At 33.4% G+C, this 20,840-nt stretch overlaps 1 protein-coding gene across 1 annotated transcript in view; it reads right to left on the minus strand.

Moving 5' to 3' along the window:
• Positions 1 to 4,915: 4,915 nt before the first annotated feature.
• Positions 4,916 to 20,840, minus strand: part of LOC126972206 (toll-like receptor 6) — a 157,930-nt gene continuing 142,005 nt past the window's right edge. Inside the window, exon 2 of the mRNA XM_050818833.1 lies at positions 4,916 to 5,588. The gene's annotated coding sequence lies outside the window, so the exon portion shown is untranslated. The remainder of the gene's footprint in view (positions 5,589 to 20,840) is intronic.

Below are 20,840 nucleotides of genomic sequence, written 5' to 3' on the forward strand. Positions count from 1 at the left end.
CAGAATGTACACAAGTAAAATAAAAATAAATATATTAAAACGTCGTTTTCTTGCTACACTGTTGCATAAGCAATTCCAATCCGATAGAAATTCGGTTACTGTAGTACTAAACACGTAGATCGATTCGTTTCAAATCGCGCCCTCTATAGCAGGACTCACAAAAACGTCGCTCCAATTAGTGACACGGGGGCAAACGAAATTATGTGAGAATAAAAAACATTCACCGCTAATGTGACAGGCGAACACCTTGACTCTTATTTGTAAAGCATTCCACTCTTGTTCCGATCTCGTTAGTGTAACAATTAACGTGTCACAGAATGCCGAACACTGACAATATTGTTAAAAAGCGTATGTTGATTTTTTAGTTCCTGCAGAGAAATTCTTTTGAAATTATGTTTGATTTTTTTTTATATCGTGTAAGGATATAATTATTGATAGTAACATAATTATTATTTGTTAATTTCAGGTGACAATATGACTGATCAATTCCGAAAAACCATAGTTTTAACAGTGAAATACCCATTACAATCGAGTCCAGGTTTTCGAAGATCAGTTCTTGCTAAATTAGTTCTTATAAACGTATTATATTTTAGCCTAGACTTTTTATTCTTGCGCTCTACAAAGCGCTGATATGGATTGCTCTTATCTCTGGTTTGGTGTCTCATACTGGGGAGTATCAGCTCTAAACTACGTGTAACATAGAGCCGCTCGAATCGTCGGAGATCCAGTACTCTGCAAATGGAACAGAAGTCTGGTGATCTGGTGAGAACTTTCAAACTCAATGATCTTACTTGGCGTTACATAGTCTTCACTTCATTCGTAGTGGTGAATGCAGTAGTCTTCTACTATTGTCTTCAATTCTGAAGAGTTTTTGACCGATTTCTTATAATATTTATGAATATGTTCCAATACTTTATAATTTATGTAGTAACTTGTTACCCATATTGGCTACCTATTCCAAGATATCATTTCACTAAGCAATTATTGGTATTTCTACTGATCTTTCTGTATTTTTATCTTTCTATCTCCTTTCTTCCAAGCTCTCCCACCACAACAAACCTGTAGTTGTTGATTTTGACAAATTTGATTTTCCCTATAATAAAATGGTATCTAAAAATGGTATCAAAATAAAATGACATTCATATAATGATAATGACTTTATTTGTAAATTATACAAAATGCTTGAACGATAAACTTACAGAACTTTGCTTGAAAAAAATCGATACAAATATTATATACAAGTACTTTGGGAAATACAAGGAAAATACTAGAGGAATATAGTAATAGGCGTGATAATAATATTATGATGAAAGAGATGAATAATATAGGACTGGAATAATAACGATAAAATTTATTTTATACTTTATTTGCTGGATATTTAGATATTATCTTCATTAGTATGAAGAGTAATCACGATATTAGTCAAAGCATTTTTTTAGAATTTGAATACTGTTAAGAACTAATTGATAAATCAGGAATATTGTATGTCTGTTAATTCATTTAAGAAAATTACGATGATTGGATTTAGTTTATTTAAGTGATTATATTTTACATTTAAATCAGAGAAAACTTCACATGAACTGGCAACTCTTAAAAATGTTGGACTAGATTACTAGATCCCCAACCATGATTCCCAATCCCCGATTCTCTGCTTTGCGCGTTGTCGGTTCGAGCTGATACTATGATGCACCAAAACAGGTAAGGCTGGACCTACACCTATTGAAGCGTAAAGCTTAAAATGTTCGGTACAGCGGGAATTGCTTAATATTACAAATAATAAACAGACAACTCATTTCGAGAAGGATTACTAAGTAGAAACAGAAGAACTTATTGAGAAACACGTTTGAAGACCCTTACATCATTCAACTCACAGGCTTGCCGAAATGCCTTAACTCTCGCGAGGAAATACCTTGGAAATTTGGACTTCTTTGAAATCTAGGATCTCTATGAATTTCGATGCATGATTTTAATAGTAAAAATAAAGCAATTTTCTTAAGTAAATGGGCTTATGATAACACATCAATATTGATTCGCATCTTAAAATCTATTAGTAACACGAATATACTTTACAAGTACATTCTTAACAATAAGTAAGAAGTAAGAAAATTCTTAGGAATTCACAATATTTTTTATTTAAGTCCTAATTCATACAATATCTATGGAATAATATTGGTAAAAGGCACGGACTAGTAAAAAAATAAGGACTCCGTGTCACCTTACATAACAGTGTAGCACCAAAACAAGCCGATTAACGTGTATATACATAGCCCCACGCATACACCTACACTACTACAGGCCGAAAGGCGGCCATTATGAGAATTGTCATGGTCTGTGTCAGATCAGTTTGCGTCTCAATAAAATATTTTAAAAATACCGTCGCGCGTTGTGAAAAAGTGTAATAACAATAACATAAAAGTATTTGTGGATATATGATTATTTAAGGGAGAAAAATTGTGTAAAAATTGGGGTATACCAGATTACGGGGTAACCGCACACACACTAGCATAAAGGTGCTTCACTTGCTAATATCACGGCGCGGAGTCCTTCTTTTTTTACTAGTCAGTGGTAAAAGGATAATTGTATTTAATTTTTTTTGTTCAGGTTATGGAAAATTGCATTATTCACTAATACATATTGCAACTTTCGTGTTTATTGACATTATTGGTATTTAAATACATATAAAGTAATCTTTGTAATGTCTGTTAGACCAATCACTAGCAAGGGCTTTCATTATACATATTTCATATAATAACAACATTGTATGTAGGTACCTAATTAAATATATACATTATTTTACGTATAATTTTAAGTATTTTTTTCTAGTATTCGTTTTTATTTTGTACAAGTCTGTTATGTTCTTTTAGCTGTTGGTAGTTACATAATTAGGAAATTAGCGATCGATTTACAAAAATAAATTATATTATAACATATACTATGTTAATATTTTACATAATAACTTATTACATATTACTCTTAACATACCTATACCTTACTTACAATAAACAATAATAATCGCAGATATTTTTAACTATTTATTATCAGGGAACTTATAATTATATCACTTATGGCATGGCACCTAAAGATGGTATATACTTTGAATATATAACTAAAATGTTTATAATACTTGAATGCTATCAAAATTAAAGTCATTATTGTTTATAATCATGATTTTCATCATAAATCAAATAAAAAAAAAACTTTTGAGGACGGTAGAGTCACATTATCAAAAAAGTTTCAAAAGCTTTTTCTTCTGAATGTAGCATTTTAACGGAGATTTAGACGTCTTTGTATTTATGAAATTTCGTAACGTTAATACAATCTACACAATATTATGACTTCTTTCCTATCACGATGAAAAATCATCGGAATATTTTATCTTCAAACAGATTCTTTTCAAAATATTGCCAAGTAAGTTATATAATTTAATGGTTCATTTGACATTTTAAAAAAATTATTCATTTTGATATGAAAAATTCAATACAGAATTACTTATATTTAGAATTATAAATAATTTCAGCCAGTGAATAAGCACAAGCGACCACTGACCTCTACTATATACCACTAGACTGGCGGCTGTCAAAATGCTTTTGTGCCTGTTTGATATTCGCCATTTTGGCGCTGTTGGCCATGTAGCGACAGTCTGCGGTACTAAAACTAGTGATGACAACCTCAGTAAACATCGAAAGATGGTGAGAAACAAAAGAAATTAAAAAAAAAATGTGTACTTTAACGTTCATTCTTGAACTATAAATAACACCGAAAACCACCGAAATTAATTCAAAATGCAAAAATACTTCAGAGTATTGTACGGTCCTTCGCAGCTATTTGTATTATACGTCAAAATTAGTTCTCTGGACGCTCGCGAGTGGCGCTTCAAATAGGTACAAAAAAAGTTGCTGTCAAACACATGGAACAGCCTGTCCAGTACAGACTGTACAGTACAGATCAGCGACTGGCGACATATCATGTCGAATCTTATAAACTACGAATTGACAATGCTACGATAAACATCAAACAATTTACATACACATTATTGACATATTACATTTATAGTACACAATATTGACAGTTATATATACTGTATGTTGTACATGTATATACTGTGGAATACTGTACAAAATCCATTAATAATTACTTAATACTGTACAACTTTATCCATAAACGAGGCAGTGAGCACTTGCCCGTAATAAATATTCATTTTCTGTATCCAAGAACTTTTATGTAACTTTCAAACTCTGCGGGTTATACCTAAATGTAGGAGCAAATTTATGATTAACGATATGAGCTAAGATTACAGGACGCGTAATAAATAATGGATAATATTCAAGTTCAATATTATTGACATCAACTCCTATTTACAGATGTTCTAAAAACTGGTTTAAATTAAATAAATATTTTCTTAGGGCTGTAATATACAGTCCACCTAACGTATTCTTTCGTAATTTGGTCACTAAATTTGCAGATGCGATGAAAGTTTGGAAAAACTAATTGTGGTTGGAAATACCGAGTAAACGCGCGGTAGTTCTTTACGCGGTCATTCTTTAACAAGATGGAAAACAAATTAAAGACTCGTCATCTAAATTCTTCACCGTTGTTAAAAACGCGCTGGACAGAAACCGGTGGGTTCATATCATCAGCTCCAGAAGAAACCCTTATGCTGACGACGATACTCAGACATGAGGGACCGACCGTAGAGAGAGATGTTATGCAGTAATATAATATTTTTTTGTTTTGATTAGGTGCAGAAATTTGTTAAACTACAGTTATAAGTTTGAGGAGCATTTTAAATAAACATTATTTACTACTTATTTTAGGTTATTTTATCTCTGGTCACCTTGTTTCTTCGACCAGTAAGTTGGACAAAAAAGGTAAAACCCGCGATGATGTAATATTTTATTGCAATACATACTACTAACTCAGTATACATAATCGCGAAAACTAAAGCCATGCGCGATCATTAAACGGGGGAATAGTATTACCGATCACATGTTCTCTTTCGCTCGATAGTCCGTATGGGAGCGAGGATTTCTTACAATTAAGCTTCATTCACGCTCATTTGCTTGTCGGTGAAGTATTTAAGAAACTCATACATACGCACTAGCATTTCCATAATAATCATTTCTGGCCGTGGTTCTGAAGTTGTTACGCCAAAACCAGAAATTATTTTTGTACATTGATTTAATAATCTAATCTTAATATAGGTATGTAAAGATTTGACAAATGATTCAAATTCATTTAATTTAACGAGAAAAACATCCGTGAAATAAACATGGCTTTTACAGAAATTTTGTACATGTGAACAGGGCCTAAATGTCGATTCAAGCGTGGGTGGTTTTAAAATAAATGTAGCTAAATGTAAAAAGCCAACATGTTAAATAGGGCTTACGTCTAAATGTCTGTGGTCTAAGCACACTATAGAAATTGCACTGCACATAGTTCATAGCAATGCTTCTTCAAGCCGATGTGGGTCACACCATCAGTCACTCTCGTAGACGGTAGAATTGGAGCTCTGCCTCCGGCTGAAGGGAGATGAGAACTCGATCCTGGTTTCGTGAAGCCAGGTGTACGCAGTGCGTTCCGTGGATGCACTGAAAAGAAAAAGAAATGATTTTATTAGATATTTCAATAATTTAAGGAATTACTTCGAATAGATCACGAGGCGACACTTAAAAATATCGGATTGGTGCACCTGTATATTTGTGGTAGGACCGCTACCACAAATATACAGAATAATTTACAAAATGGTGGGATTTTTATTTCATCCCATATTGTCATGTCAAATACATGACAAAAAATAACCTTTTAAAAAACTTAACTAAATTAAGAAAAAGGTCACACATTTTTTTAGACAAGAGTTTTTTTTACTTTTTTTTATAATTGAGGAGTTATAATAATGTTTAAGTAAGTAGATTATCTAGACTTGATTAGATTTGATAATCAATGAATAACTTTTGGGCTTAGCCAACAACAGTAATTTAAACTCATTTTGGTTTTACCATAATGCATTATTACGAAAGTCCCAATATAAATGAATAATCTGACGGCAAAATGTGTATTTTCTTCTTGTTTTGATTGTTGTCATGGTCAAAATAATAATATATAAGATTCTTCAAAAGGATCTGATTATAAATATTCTAGATTAATCTATAAAAATTAAATTTCCCAGTGTAAATTAATTATTAAAATATACGCATATTCATATCTGAGAAAATAACATACTGTATGAAATTTGTTTTCAGAATCCCGTTTAGCTTATATAATAATGTACATATATATATTTGGCAATCTTCAAATGTAAAAGAAGTCCATGACTATATAATTCATGAGTTCTTATTTCTAAACGCCCATTCACTGTTCCTGACAGCGCTCTCATTTCCAAAGGAAATTAAACAATTAAAATATTAAAATGAGAGCAGAGAACAATAAAACAAACTTATATGTTATATGTTTGAAGTTTAAAAGCCACTGTCACAGTCTTACCAAATATCAACTAGCACATATTCAGGAACGCCTTTGTTTTGTCCATAAAACATGTTTCAATTGTTATTGCTTGTTCCTATGTTAATGTTGCTCTCGATTACCATTAAGAGCTGCGGTAAAACCATGTTGGAAGTCAACCATTGAATGGTGTAAACTTTAATTGGACGTAGAACAAAGCTAGTAGGTTGCTCGTTCAATGCTCGCAAACTTTAATAGTCTATCTAACGTTCGTTGAAGATGTCGAGTAATAGTTTAGTACTTGGTAATGTTTTTTTTTAATGAAATTAAGGGACGAGAAGCTGGACGTTAAGCTGACTTTAATTGATACGTCCTGCCCATTACAATGCAGTGCCGCTCAGGATTCTTGAAAGACCCAAAAATTCTGAGCGGCACTACAACTGCGCTCGTGACAATGAAACGAGCCGATGTTGAGTGTCATTTGCCCAGTAATTTCACTAGCTACGGCGCCCGAAACACAATAATGATTCACGGCAGAAATAGGCGCCGTTGTGGTACCCATACCTAGCCGGCATACTGTGCAAAGGAGCCTCCCACTGGTAAAACTACTATTTTTCGGCTAGTGTGCATTTGATTAGTTTTTGAAGCGATTCTATGAATAGTTTTTTTTTTCATATTATTTATTGGTTTGATTAATAATCTGAATTAACATTTCATAGTAATGGTTATTATAAATTTTGATAAACTTTATATAATGACCCTGACCCTACAATTTTTTTTTTTGCCACGTTTGATATTAAGTATTCCGCGCCTGCTCTTCCGAGTTGCTTGACTGTATTATTTGTATTGCAAATATACAGGTATTTCTAAGTTAAATAATTAAAGGTTCCGGAAAAGTAATCACCAACATATCGGATACTAAAACCTTTTCTGAAACACGCTGCATCCGAATAATACTTATACCATAGTATAAGTATTATTCGGATCAGTTCAGTAGTTTTCGCTGTATATCCAGATAAAAAAACCGGCTTTATAGAGCATACATTTACATAGCCTAGGCTGACAGTACAGTCTGATTCAATACACATATTATCAATAGTATATGTATTTTATAGAAAACCGATCTAAAAAAATAAAAAATATTTCCTACTTTTTTTGTTTGGTTTATTTTTAAAAGCGTGTCTTTTTAGTTTCATTGAACTCTTATTTGCATTGTTGAATTAAAAAATTTCTTTGGTATTCGAAAATTTCCTAATATTAGATAAATCGTTTAAAGCTAATAGTTTTAAATTTAAAATTAACATCAATTATTGCCTTGAAAACTATATAAATTAAAAAAATCTTATTTTGTAAATTGAAAAATGGAATAATTTTATTTAACTAATGTATAATGTTAACGGTCCTCGATAAGTCTACGAAGATTGAATGAAATCTGGCCGTTTAAAGATACAAACATACATACAGGTGAAGCTAATAAAAGCCTTAAAAAATTACGTGTTCACGGGCCCAAACAAGATTTTTCTCCGAAATATTTGTATTATTCACAGATGAGCTAACTCGATTGTAGTCGTGCAATAAATACCATGTATTGACCAATACGATACCACTACGCATCTTCTCCCGGTAGATATAAAGTATGGACCTCATATTACCACTACATTGACATATTTCTTTGCCTTATTTAACTAGCTTCAATTGACATCTACTTTTCTTAAATGACCAAAGCAGCTTACGATGAAAATCCTCTTAAAAAACTGGGCGCCGCAGCCAGTATCAAGAGCTAACATCTAATGTCTCAAAGTGACTTTGACTTTGAATCCTTACCGGTGGGCATGGGCAGGACAAATGCCCGACCATCAAGTGAATATCTATATCGTCTCGGAATTTTTTCCTCAAAAACATTTCTCATGATACATAATTTTTTTCAATAGAAAGTTGTAATTTAATAGTTTATTACGATTTACAATAAAATTCTCGGGAGACTCTGATCGTGCGGTTATTCTCAAATTTAGGCGCTCGCGCAGCGTTCTGTCAATGCGTATTATTTTACGTGTGGCATTAGATTGCTTATAATAAGGATAATTTGAGTGAAAACAATCTGTAAGACCATGCAAAATAAACCATCTTATAAACAAAATAAGGGTCACAACTTGGCGAGGGAATAGAGTGCCATACGGCACACTATTCCCTCGGTTTCGGTGTATCTGAAAAATCTAGTGCCCTGGTGCATCGCCGATTTGAGAGGGCTCAAAACTCAGTTGTTTCAATAATATGGCGTTATGTGTCTATAAAAAAGGCAAATAAAACCGATAAAATTTTACACTTCTTAAAAATCTCAAAACTTAATATTATCTTGTTAATGTAATACTTTAAAGTTACAGATGATCTAACACTGCACACAAGAAGCACTATTAAAAGTAAAAGAAGGAATCGCGAGTTTCCTACCATTCTCGCAACCAGAACGAAATCCAATTTGAAGTAAGTGCCTTCTGAATTAATCCGGCCACTTTGAGCGGACCGGATGAAATTTCTGGTATTTTTCACGTCTAGCAATAAAAACGAGCCCTCAACGAGGAGAAAGATGAGTTATAGCTCGCCCTGAGCTCAGAGGGTCTGTAAGGAATAATAATATTATACTCGTACGATGGAAATGTTTTAAATGAACATTACAACCGGACATAGTTTATACAAACGCTCTTACTTAAGCTCTTTGACGGCTTAAGAAATATACTATCTTACTATTTATTTTATCTCTGTGTTTTGGAATGAAATCTTTTTTTTATAAAATAAGGGACGAGACGAGCAAGACGTTCAGCTGATGGTAATTGATACTACCTACCCATTACAATGCAGCGCCGCACAGGATTCTTGAAAAAACTCAAAAATTCTGAGCGGCACTACAATTGCGCTCGTCACCTTGAGACATAAGATGTTAAGTCTCATTTGCCCAGTAATTTCACAAGCTACGGCGCCCTTCAGAGCGAAACACAAAAATGCTTACACATTACTCCTTCACGGCAGAAAAAGGCGCCGTTGTGGTACCCATAATGTAGCCGGCTTCCTCTGCAAAGGAGCCTCCACTCACATCTTCTTTATGCGTAAGTTATCTTATTTGTAAACTTGCCCGCCAGACTTTCGAATCAAATTAATAAATATCACTTTCACATTTAGGTCAAAGAAGTGACACTTATAAATGTAATAAGTTAGATATTTTACTATTTACTACAATTCCTAAAAATATTGAGCTTTTATGAAAAGAAGTAGCAAGAAATTCATTGCCAACTTTAAAAAATCTACATAAATAAAGTGATGCTATAAAAATACTTAAACGTTAAAAACTCACGAGTAAATAATAAAAAAATAATGAGGATAGCTCTATCTCACTCTCACTATTTGAAACAGAGTAATAAAAAATAAGAAACACGCTGTGGTTGAAAAGATAATCCCTGCTTTATCGACGATAGAAGAAAAAATTGTATAAAAAACAATAATCTTATTTTGCTAATTGAAAAATGAAATAATTTTAATCAAATTAATGTATTGTCATCGCTCCTCGATAAATCTACGAAGTTTGAACGAAATCTGGCTGTTTAAAGTGGGTCAAGAACGCGACCAAATGAGTCGGTTACAAAAAAAATACAGGTGAAGTTAATAAAAAGCGTGAAAAACATCCACTCTGTGAGGCACCCTGCGGTAGGATATCTAAAACATAATAGATATCATAATATATATAAATAATAGCTACATATAATTATCGAAGAGAGACCAGTCAGGTGTAAATTAATAGAGAATTTATACAGATGGTTCCGGAATGGCATCTCCTCGCAGGAACTAAGAATACACATACCATGGGCCCACACATCTTACAATGTGAGTGTGTTGCCATCAATAAACCAAAAATGCTATAAAAATTATATATACGTTTATTGGGTGATGATGCAATTCATGAACGTGCAAGGATCAGTGAATCAGGTGGCTGGTTCATTGCCACTCTAGCCACTGCCCTTCGAACAAAATGTGTTCCTGGATAAGCTCTCTCACCGACAATCTACATGAGTAAACGTCACAAGCTGCAGACAGTCCGAAGAAGCGACAAACGCACAATGAAACAAAATCGGCTCGAGAGAGAAGAAAATGATCGAATCAGAAATACCACTGAAGTATAGTGTTTGATTACTTAACATGCAAACGGACTCTGTCTAATTATCTTGCCCCAAACTAAGAAGCGACAGACACAATATCCGTATTATGGTATGGTAACGGGCCTTATTTAGTATAAGGATCATTTCACAATCTGAGTAACAGACAGCCCTAAGTGCAGAGGATGTGTAAGTTGAGGATGAAGCGGTCGCTCACGTTATCCTGGCATATAACAGACAATGGGCAAATACATTATTTAATACAAGGTTGCTCAAATTATGATATTGCATTTACAAAAAAAAGTTCTCTTATAATATTTTTCATAAGTAAATCTAAATTATGAAAATATCCGTGGAGAATGTTATCTCGGTATAATACGTCTTTATAAAACTAATGGCTTAAATAGGTTTCTTAACTTGCCCCACTCTATTAAAACTTGTAAAGTACAAAATAAAATGATAGCTTATACTTAGTTGTACGGCTATTAAACGATTAAACGCTAACGCTCATGCAGAGAACTGTTATTCTAGAATTATGTAATTAAACATTCAAAACTTCTGTAGTTAACATTCAGTTTCAAATCGTTGCGTGTTGCCAAGTTGTGAGCTATTAACTATCTTGACTTTAGAACTAACTATATAACTCTACGCTTCGGTCAAGGAGCAAAGAAGATTATAGCACATTTATCTGAGTGACTTACGCCAATATAAAAATAACTTTAAGGGTAAATGTATACATACTTCTAAAATAAAATCTCAGCCGCTGTTCAGGGTGATCACTATACATAAATTAATTTTTGTATTGGAAACAGATCTGTTGTAGATCTTGTCATCCAACAGTGATGTACTTGAGCGTTCAGATGGCCTGAGAGTAAATAATGAATAAGGTTATTTCATAACAATAGCGAAGACATAGTACAATAAAAAAAATTGCATTTTTTAAACCGAGCGCAAATGGTCGGGAGAATTTCTTCCGCGATTTCTCCTCTCTTACCACGCCATTTGTCTTCGAAGTGAAAGGAATCAATCTTTGAGCAAATTCAGGGGACAAATAATAAAATGTAACTTTTACGCAATCTAACGAAAAATACAGCCACAATTACGTGTTTTAATCCTTTAAAAAGGATATTATCTAAATAAATTCTCGCATAAGCAAAATATAACGAAGAAACAATTAATGATTCACGATTACTTTAAATCTCTCAATAATAATAAAACTTTAATTATTTAATGATTCTTATGTTAAAGATAAAAAAAAAAACTTGTGTATAATTTATTAAATTTTTCGTAAAATTATGTTATGTTGGGCAAAATATGCAAGAAACTCGATAATTGCTCCTAAAAAATTATTTTAGAATAATTCAGTAAAACTCAATACAATTAAAAACTAATTAAAATAAAAAATTGGATTACCATCACTGGGCGACTATTTGGGATTTTTAACGGAGGACAAACGAGCATATGAGGGGTCACCTGATCACCGCTGCCGATATATTCTTGTAACACCAGAGGAATTACAAGACCGTTGCCGACCTTTTAGGGCGTCGAATCAACGTTCTTGTCAATTGGAAAGCCGATGTTCGCACACACACACCACATTGGTACGTTGCGGAGCACAATCATATCGGTGACCAGGATAGTGAGATTCAAGAGTTCTAACTGTTATGTCATCAATATTCTTAATTTGGTACTTATACATTCAAGGAGAAATATATGTTTCAATGATGATTTCATAGCGCTTCAAAACATGTGTCATCCTAGCAACCTGTACCAGGACTTCATATGCACTTTAGAGGTTCATGCACACTGCAGGTTTCACTTCTGACATGTGTTCTTTGTATGCACACAATTTTTTTAAACCACAGTTTTTACCACCACTTTGAGAAGCAAAATCAGCTCTGTGAGCGAAGAAAATGATCGAATTAAATATTTCTGATGGATAATCTTTGATTACTAAACATGCAAACGGACTCTGTCTGCTATTGATACAAATTATCTTGCCCAAAAGTAGAGAAAGCCTGTTAGTTTATTGCGGGAGAGCGAAATGTTTAAAACGATATTCTTAGATACGATAGATTTCAACATACATAATATACACACACATTCGTGTCTTGAAAATAAATATATTCATCACATAAATGTTTGCACCTACAGGGATTTGAACACGGGACCTCTAGCTCAGTGTGCAGGATCACTAACCAGTATGATTTTTATTAAGATATACTTGTTTATCAGTCATACATCTGATTGAGTTATTACGTTTCAGTTAGCTCTACAATGGACACTACTCAAAACCCAAGGTTTTAAAAATAACGCCTTTATTTAAAAAAAATACTTATCCCAATCATAAATTAAATGCATTTGAGTAACTCCAAATAGCCAAATTCGTAGCAACAGAGATAGCAAAATGTTAGCTTGTTTAAACACTAAATGAACTACACAAACTATTGAATTCATAACAATTACAAATTTCATCTCAAATTGCCGTTTAACTTCTAATAAAACTGGTTTATTACTTGTACCAACAAGCTTCTAACTGTGTTCTAGTTTGAATCATTTAGCACTTCAATTTAACGCGTATGTGCATAATCAACTAGTTCATGGGCTTATTATGATGTTATAAAAGAAGTCTTCATAAGATAAATCGACCAAAATCACATCGTAGGAAGAGCTCCAATGAGGGTTATTATTTAATGATTACTATTTAAAAAACTAAGCAACACGCTTTTTATAGAAAATCGAAAAAAATAGAAAATTTATTTTAATATTTAAAATTAACATCAATTACTGCCTTATAGACGATAGATGAAAATTATATAAATTAACAAAAATTTTGTTTTGTAAATTGAGAAATGGAATAATTTTATCAAAAAAAAGGTTTCGAACAATCTTCCAATCTTGTGTTGAAAAAGGTTTGAAAATACAAATATTAAATAGGAAGATAGGATATTTAACTTAGTTGTAGAATCTCGAGAAAATCTCATATAATAATGGGAGCCTACCCTTAATGTACTGTCATCGGTCCTCGATAAATCTACGAAGTTTGAACGAAATCTGGCCGTTGAAAGTGGGTCAAAATAGCGACCAAATGAGTCGGTTACAAACAAACATACATACAGGCGAAGCTAATAAAATGCGTGTAAAAAAAGGATCTTACTAAGTTTGAAGAGATAGAAGGGAGAACATGGAACATGAAAGCCATTACATACATACATAATATATTTCATCACACACACGCACACACTCACTATATATACATACTAGCTGCCCCGACAGACGTTGTTCTGTAGATAATAAAAAAAATACTGTTTTATAGGAATTTGCCAATAATCAAAACATCAAGAATTATTTCGTAAAAAATGCTCCCTGTTGTTATAATGAAATTGTTTCACAGCAGAACTGTCAAACCGTGCGTCAATAAATTCTCTCATAGAAAATATGTCCATACAAAACAAATATTGGAAATAAAAATAATTATGGGTTCCAAATCGAAATAAAAACTATCCTATCTCTCAAATTGGACTAAACTGAACTCCATGCAGTAATCCCCATTAAAATCCGTTGATTAGTTTAGAAGTCCATCGAGGACAAACAACGTATCACGTAATTTATTATATAAAACAACTGCATAAACGAGTTTAATTGTTATTTGAATTTTTGTCAATTGAATCAAATTTGAACGCGATTTTCACCTATGTATGTAAGTTACCCGTAATTTGTAGTGTATCATTCCGATCGGTTCAATCTAGAGATTAGTAGATTAGTACGTTTCAACAAAACAATATTCAGATCTCGTCGCAATTAATTGATGCCCATTTTCTTATGAGACTGAAAAATAATTAATCTGAAATAATAAATTTTCTACCACCAATGTAACTTCTATTATAAGCCTTCTTTAGTGAGTACAATCTACACTAAAAGAGTTAACCCGATTGTTTGCTAGCAATCCTCCGTGTTTGAGTACCAGGTACCCATAAAACAAAGTAGCTTTACCAAGTGCGGTGGCATACGCCGGCGCAGCGAGAATTGTCTGAGCAAACACCACGGTCAAAATGGAAGCCTTATTGTGCCAGAATGTATTCATTTGTCTGGCAAGTTCAATATTAACTCTAGAACATGTTTCTTAGCTATTGTAAATATCGTGGGTTAGGAAGTTAGAGGATTACTCATTTTGTAGCGTCACTCTGAGGAATCTATATGGAGGAATAGCTGACTGATATATCATCGTTTACATACACATGGAGTTATGTAATCTTGATGAGCCGTTATTTTGCCTATTTAAAATTAAAACAAGCTGATGCTTTTTGATTATTCTCACAAGGACCTCAAGTTTACTTCCGCTACACAAATTAAATTTGAAAATAATATTTATGAAAGGTGCGGCACTCGAACCCGCGACCTCTCGCGTTCCGTATTATAACAAATTGTTTAGATTTGGGCAGGTTCAACTGTAAAGTAGATCCTGTAGATGAAGCCACAACCTGAGAGTTGAACAGTACTTACAAGACTTATGAACCTTACGTCACTCGAACTTTTGGCTCAGTGGAAGAACGCTCGCACGGATCGTGAGAGATCGCGGGATCGAGTCTCGCACCGTTAAATAATTTAATTTGTGTATTTAATCCCAGAAGTGAGGGTTATCGCTTTCAAAAATAACAATTTATTACATTGCCGCTGTTATATTTAATATAGAATTTGGGTTTTAGGCCAAAAACACATTATTTTTTTTTAGATATTTTTCATTTTCGTAAGGAATCCTTGTTGTGATACAGTGTCATACACATAACCAGTTTTATTTATAACCGACAACCGTTATTATCTATGTGCACTCAACTTTATTGATGTATCGCTTAGAATCGAACACGTTCTAAATGAGTCATTATTTTAATCGATAGATGTTTAGACATGACGAAGTGATAATTACAATAAATGCTTACGAAAAAATGTTATTAAGGGACGTGATGAATGTATTTATGACAATATTCCAACACTACATCCAGACTATATAGAAATGTACTAGAATATTAATTCTGGATATTATAATATGATGGGTAACTTATAAATCATGTCCGAAAAACAATCAAATTCATTAATCAAATTTTTTAATTTTCCTTCTGGAAGCGTTTGTTGGGGAAGCTCATGGTCGCTCAGAGGGTAATGGAGAGGGCTATGCTCGGAGTTTCCCAGAAATCTCAGAAATGAGCAGATCCGTAGGAGAATCAAAGCCCTGATGATCGCGAAACTGAAGCGGCTGAGGGCAGGGCACATAGCTCGACGGAGGGATGGCCGTTGGGACAGTAGAGTCTTCAAATGCAACCACGTCCCGTTGGTAGGCCCCCCACAAGATGAACCGACGATCTGGTCAAGATTGCCGGAATAGGTTAGATGAGGGCAGCGCAGGACCGATTGTCATGACGATCTTTGGGAGAGGCCTTTGTCCAGCAGTGGACGTCTTCCGGCTGTAATGATGATTCTCAAATACTTTAATTAACTTATATAGACTCAAGTGTACTCCTACATGTTTTGAATAGCGGATATCGAAAGAAACCCAGATTACAAGTCAAGTCATTCGACAACCATGCTTATGATATTCTATCATTCGTGGGTGTGCTTAACAATTGTTTCCGCTAAATAAACATACATATCGTACGCTATTGACGTATTAGCCAATATAAAACCGGTCCAAAAGTAGGCTCAGTAATCTTTCACAACTTTTCCGGACGCTGACATTGACGCTTTTGTTAAACAAAAATTGAATTAACATTCGGAAGCCAAAAGCGTCTTTGGTGGTCTTGTGTATTTTGATTATGATTCAAGTACTCAACGTGCCTCCGACGTGATTTCGAAGCTTATGAGCTATAAAATCAGCAGCCCCTTGCTACCTTTATTTATAAAACATACGCTTTTACAATTTTACGACCCCTAAAGCTTGTATTAAATTTGAATATTGTAATTTTTGATAAAAGAGCTGCGAGAAAAATAGATTGAAGTTGTAAAGACGTCACGTCAAACGATCTTTTATTTTTACATAAATACAATTATGCCTGTTTCTCAGAGGCGTGAGCAGATATTTAGGGTATCAATTTAGTGAGGTAATATACTTCTAGCCTAGACTTCATCCACTCCGATTGAGCTTACTCTTATATTATGCTTTATCAATCCAATCTATTCATGTAACGGTAAGTAGTGCGTTCTCAAAATCTAAGACTCTTTTGGATCGAAATTTCCAAATCTATGTAATAAAATACTAAACGTTTATGTGTCACATTTATACAAATAGAGTCTATAAATACTAGTCCTTCATGCATTACTATAAAAAGATTGATAAAAGAGGTCAAAAAATGTTCCGTTGTCTACATTGGTTATTGAAATGATAAAAACAGGAGATGGATTATAATATCGAGCTCCATTCTTTGAATCAAATTTTTTGAAAAGACTTAAATTCGTATTTTCGAATCTTTCCATTATATATTATTTGATAATTTTCATTATTTTAAATGTCTCTTAGTGAAGAGTCATTATTACTCGTTTTATATCTTGATTGACAGAGACATTTAGATAACATAAAAGTTTGCAAGATATACTTTATCGATGGACGCGCTTGCAGTTAGTATTTGTAGCTGATCACCACAACATAATATAAAATTATCATCATCATCATCATATCACCCGGAAGACGTACACTGTTGGACGATTCTGTTTATATTAAATAGGATAAACATTCACTTCATTTCAAAGCAACATTTAGTTGTAATTAAAATATCCAACATATAATAAAACTTTATGACACATAATTGGAATGGTTTGTCAATTCCAACATCACGCAAGCCATAAACTTCTACCGAACGTAATAAAAGTGGCTGGGAACAGAACTTTAAACAATTCACAAAATGTGTACAACTGGCAATTTGGTCCCGATAAAAGCATTGTAAAATCCGAGTTTCTGAACCCTCACTAATTGAACGGAAACTGATAGAGGGATGATAATGTTGTTTGGGCGTAACTGATCCCTATGGTAACGCTTTTGCCAACCGCACCAATGTTTAATGAAGACGCGATTCCCAATAGAAACGCATTAGTTACGGCTAAATGTCAGAGTCACTGTTAACCAAACTAAAGCAGTTACCCATATTCATATAAATTAAGAAGTCTATTTTTGCTATATCAAAATAAATCACATGATTGAATCACATGACGGGAATTTTATTAGTAGATCGCTCATAGTATTACGTATAACTAGGTATTTGTGAAGGTAAAGTTACTCACAATAATGTAATGAATCGCTAGTCCATAGCTATAAAGGGTTGTATCAGAAAATAAGGGTTATCGTACAATTTTTGACACAACCTAATAAATACCTCTTCTTAAAAACAATGAAATGATGTTTACAATTTCTTGAACATTTACTATATCTTCCCGGCAGTATAAAGTCGGATGTAAAAACAGTGTTTTAGATGCGTGATATGTGTAAAGTTGTATTTTAATGACACGTCAGTTGCGCTAGGGTGAGAGGGAGGATTATACCACATATACCAAGTTGCGTCAACTTCCCACACTAACTGGAATTATTCGAAAAGTCATATTTTAAAGATTATCAGAGTAACGGATGACATTTTGTTATCAACTTATTATCTATATAAAAATTTTATTGAATTAGGCGTTATTGGGGTTATTATTAATTATACCGTTGGGGCAGTAAAGTCCTCGAATGGCGACCACGTACCGGAAGACGCAGACTTCCAAAACTAGCGGAAATAATACCAACGATATTTATTCATTCATTGATTGCATCACAGTGTTCTATAAGTAAAACGAATCTATAAGTGAAACTTGACATTAATACAAAAATCTGAACCTATAGTTAAATTAGGCAGATAAGTTATTTTAAAAATAGTTTCTAACATTTAACGACTCCATATAGAACAAGAATTGTATTGAGAATTGAATTTATAAAGTTAAATTACATTTAATTCAAATTTTAAGTCAATCTATGAATTAATCTTGAACTAATTTATAGAATTCGTACTGATTAGATTGGCCGTTTGAGTCAACATAATAATAAGCCAAATGTATTGTAATTATTTCTCAAATCAAATTCATTTAAAGAATTTATGCAATTGTAACGAACAATCTTCTAAAGCTCTCCATTGTTACGACCATATGACGTGTTTGAGACTACAATTACATCAAATTCGTCAATATAACACAGCTTGTTAGCAAATCTTATAACGGCGTCCCCTTGAGTTACTGCAGGGCAAACCAATAATTTGAGTTCCATATCCCCATTTGAACATTCCCAATAAAACATGCTGTGATCTGCATTAAACGGTCACAGTGATTTAGAAATGTCAGTAATTTGCGAGTCCACCAGCCAATTTGAGCACGAATATGACTTCTAACAGCGGGGATAATAAAATTGGCGTCCATAGCTTGTGTGATCGATAAGTTATTTCACACCAGGTTAGCCGGAAATTTTGTGTTCAACTAAAATGGTCGGTTTGTTGGTTTTAATTTTGTTAGTTTGTACCTACCTCAATAAACTGTTTATTTCATATTAATAAAAGTAATTAGTAAAAATAGTAAAAAATATGATCTGAGGTTGTAAAAACTTAAAGTCAAATGTTTTAGATTTTCAGTCATATACATGGAGTTTATGATTGATTGGTTAAAGGATTGCAAGTTTTAAGTGGAAGAGAGCAGAGACAGAGGATTTAGATGGTCGATTAAGTCGAGTCAGTAAATCTTTTGTGGGTCGATGTATATGCTTTTACAACAAGATCCCAGAAAAAGTATTACGTTATTCAAAACAATTGTTAAAAAATGTTTGTGTTAAGGTTGTTAAGGAATGGAGCGACTGCCCTCTGGCTATGAAATAATAAGTTTAATTGTACGATGTTACTTCGTAAACATATTTTTTTTTAATGAAAATAAGCACGCTGAATTTGTTGCCCTCATTCTTCTTAGATCTGAGGCATTTGTTTTGGAATAGGTGGTAGTTTTTGACTTTAAAGAAGTGATGTCACATCCTATTTTGACTAAAAATATTTAAATTTGATGTGGAAGGTTCAGTAAATCCAGTCACTTACTGGAAGGTGCAGTGTAGGTAGTTCTCCTACAAGGTGGACTGAATAACTTTATGAAGAATATGTAAGTCCCAAATAACTGTACATACCTATATTGTTCTTCAGTTAGTAAGAGACTTCCTCGCCTTCAATTACAATTCTTGAGTCGAGACGAGATTAAGTAAAAAAAAATAGATTTGATTGTTATAGTCTGTACTAGAATCCTTTAAATTATTTACACTAGATAGACTATGACAGCCGTGAAAACGTTGAAAAAAATTGAGTTTAGAACTTACCTCTATTTTGAGCAATTCACGCACACTACCACAAAGTGTCATTCAAATCGCAACTGACGTAGCTTGTCACGCACACTGAACTAATATTCTTGGCCTGTTTTTATCGGTTATAAACGTAAGCAGAATCGATACCTCAGATCAGCCACTATATGTGGAGCCACTAGAGTTATTGTAGGTCACCCAAATCTTTTATTTGGTCATTTCATTGTACAAACTTACCAAGGATATTGATATAATAATATTCTTCTACGTTTATTTGTTTTGTGCGCATAAGACAAATGATAGTTGTCTGCTGTGGGCACGGACTAGTAAAAAATAAGGACTCCGTGTCACCTTACATAACAATATTGCACCAAAACAAGCCGATTAACGTGTAAATACATAGAGGGCTATGTATTGTGGTATGTAGTTAATTGGCTTAAAATGTGTGCGTGGGGACGTACACACTTACACTACTACAGGCCGATGGGTGGCCTTATGAGAATTGTCATCGTCTGTGACAGATCAGTTTGTGTCTCAATAAAATATTTAAAAAATGCCGTCGTGCGTTGTGAAAAAGTGTTAAAACGATACTTTATAAGTATTTGTGGCCATATATGATTATTTATGGGAGATAAAAATTGTGTAACTAGTATCCCCCGTAACCGCACACACACTAGCATAACAGTGCTTCACTTGCTAATATCACGGCGCGGAGTCCTTCTTTTTTTTCTCGGCCGTGGCTATGGGATAAGTATACATCTCATACGGCCATCAAATATTATCTTATAATATTTGAAAAATAAATCTTAATAACACGATCATGCAGCTAATGGGAAATGCTTGTATGAATGTGATATTCCCATTATTATTATGTGAATTGATGCGCAAGGTTGTCTCATACCATCTGTCACTATGGAAAACAC

This window comes from Leptidea sinapis, chromosome 25 (genome assembly GCF_905404315.1).
Source record: "Leptidea sinapis chromosome 25, ilLepSina1.1, whole genome shotgun sequence".
Lineage (NCBI taxonomy): Eukaryota > Metazoa > Arthropoda > Insecta > Lepidoptera > Pieridae > Leptidea > Leptidea sinapis.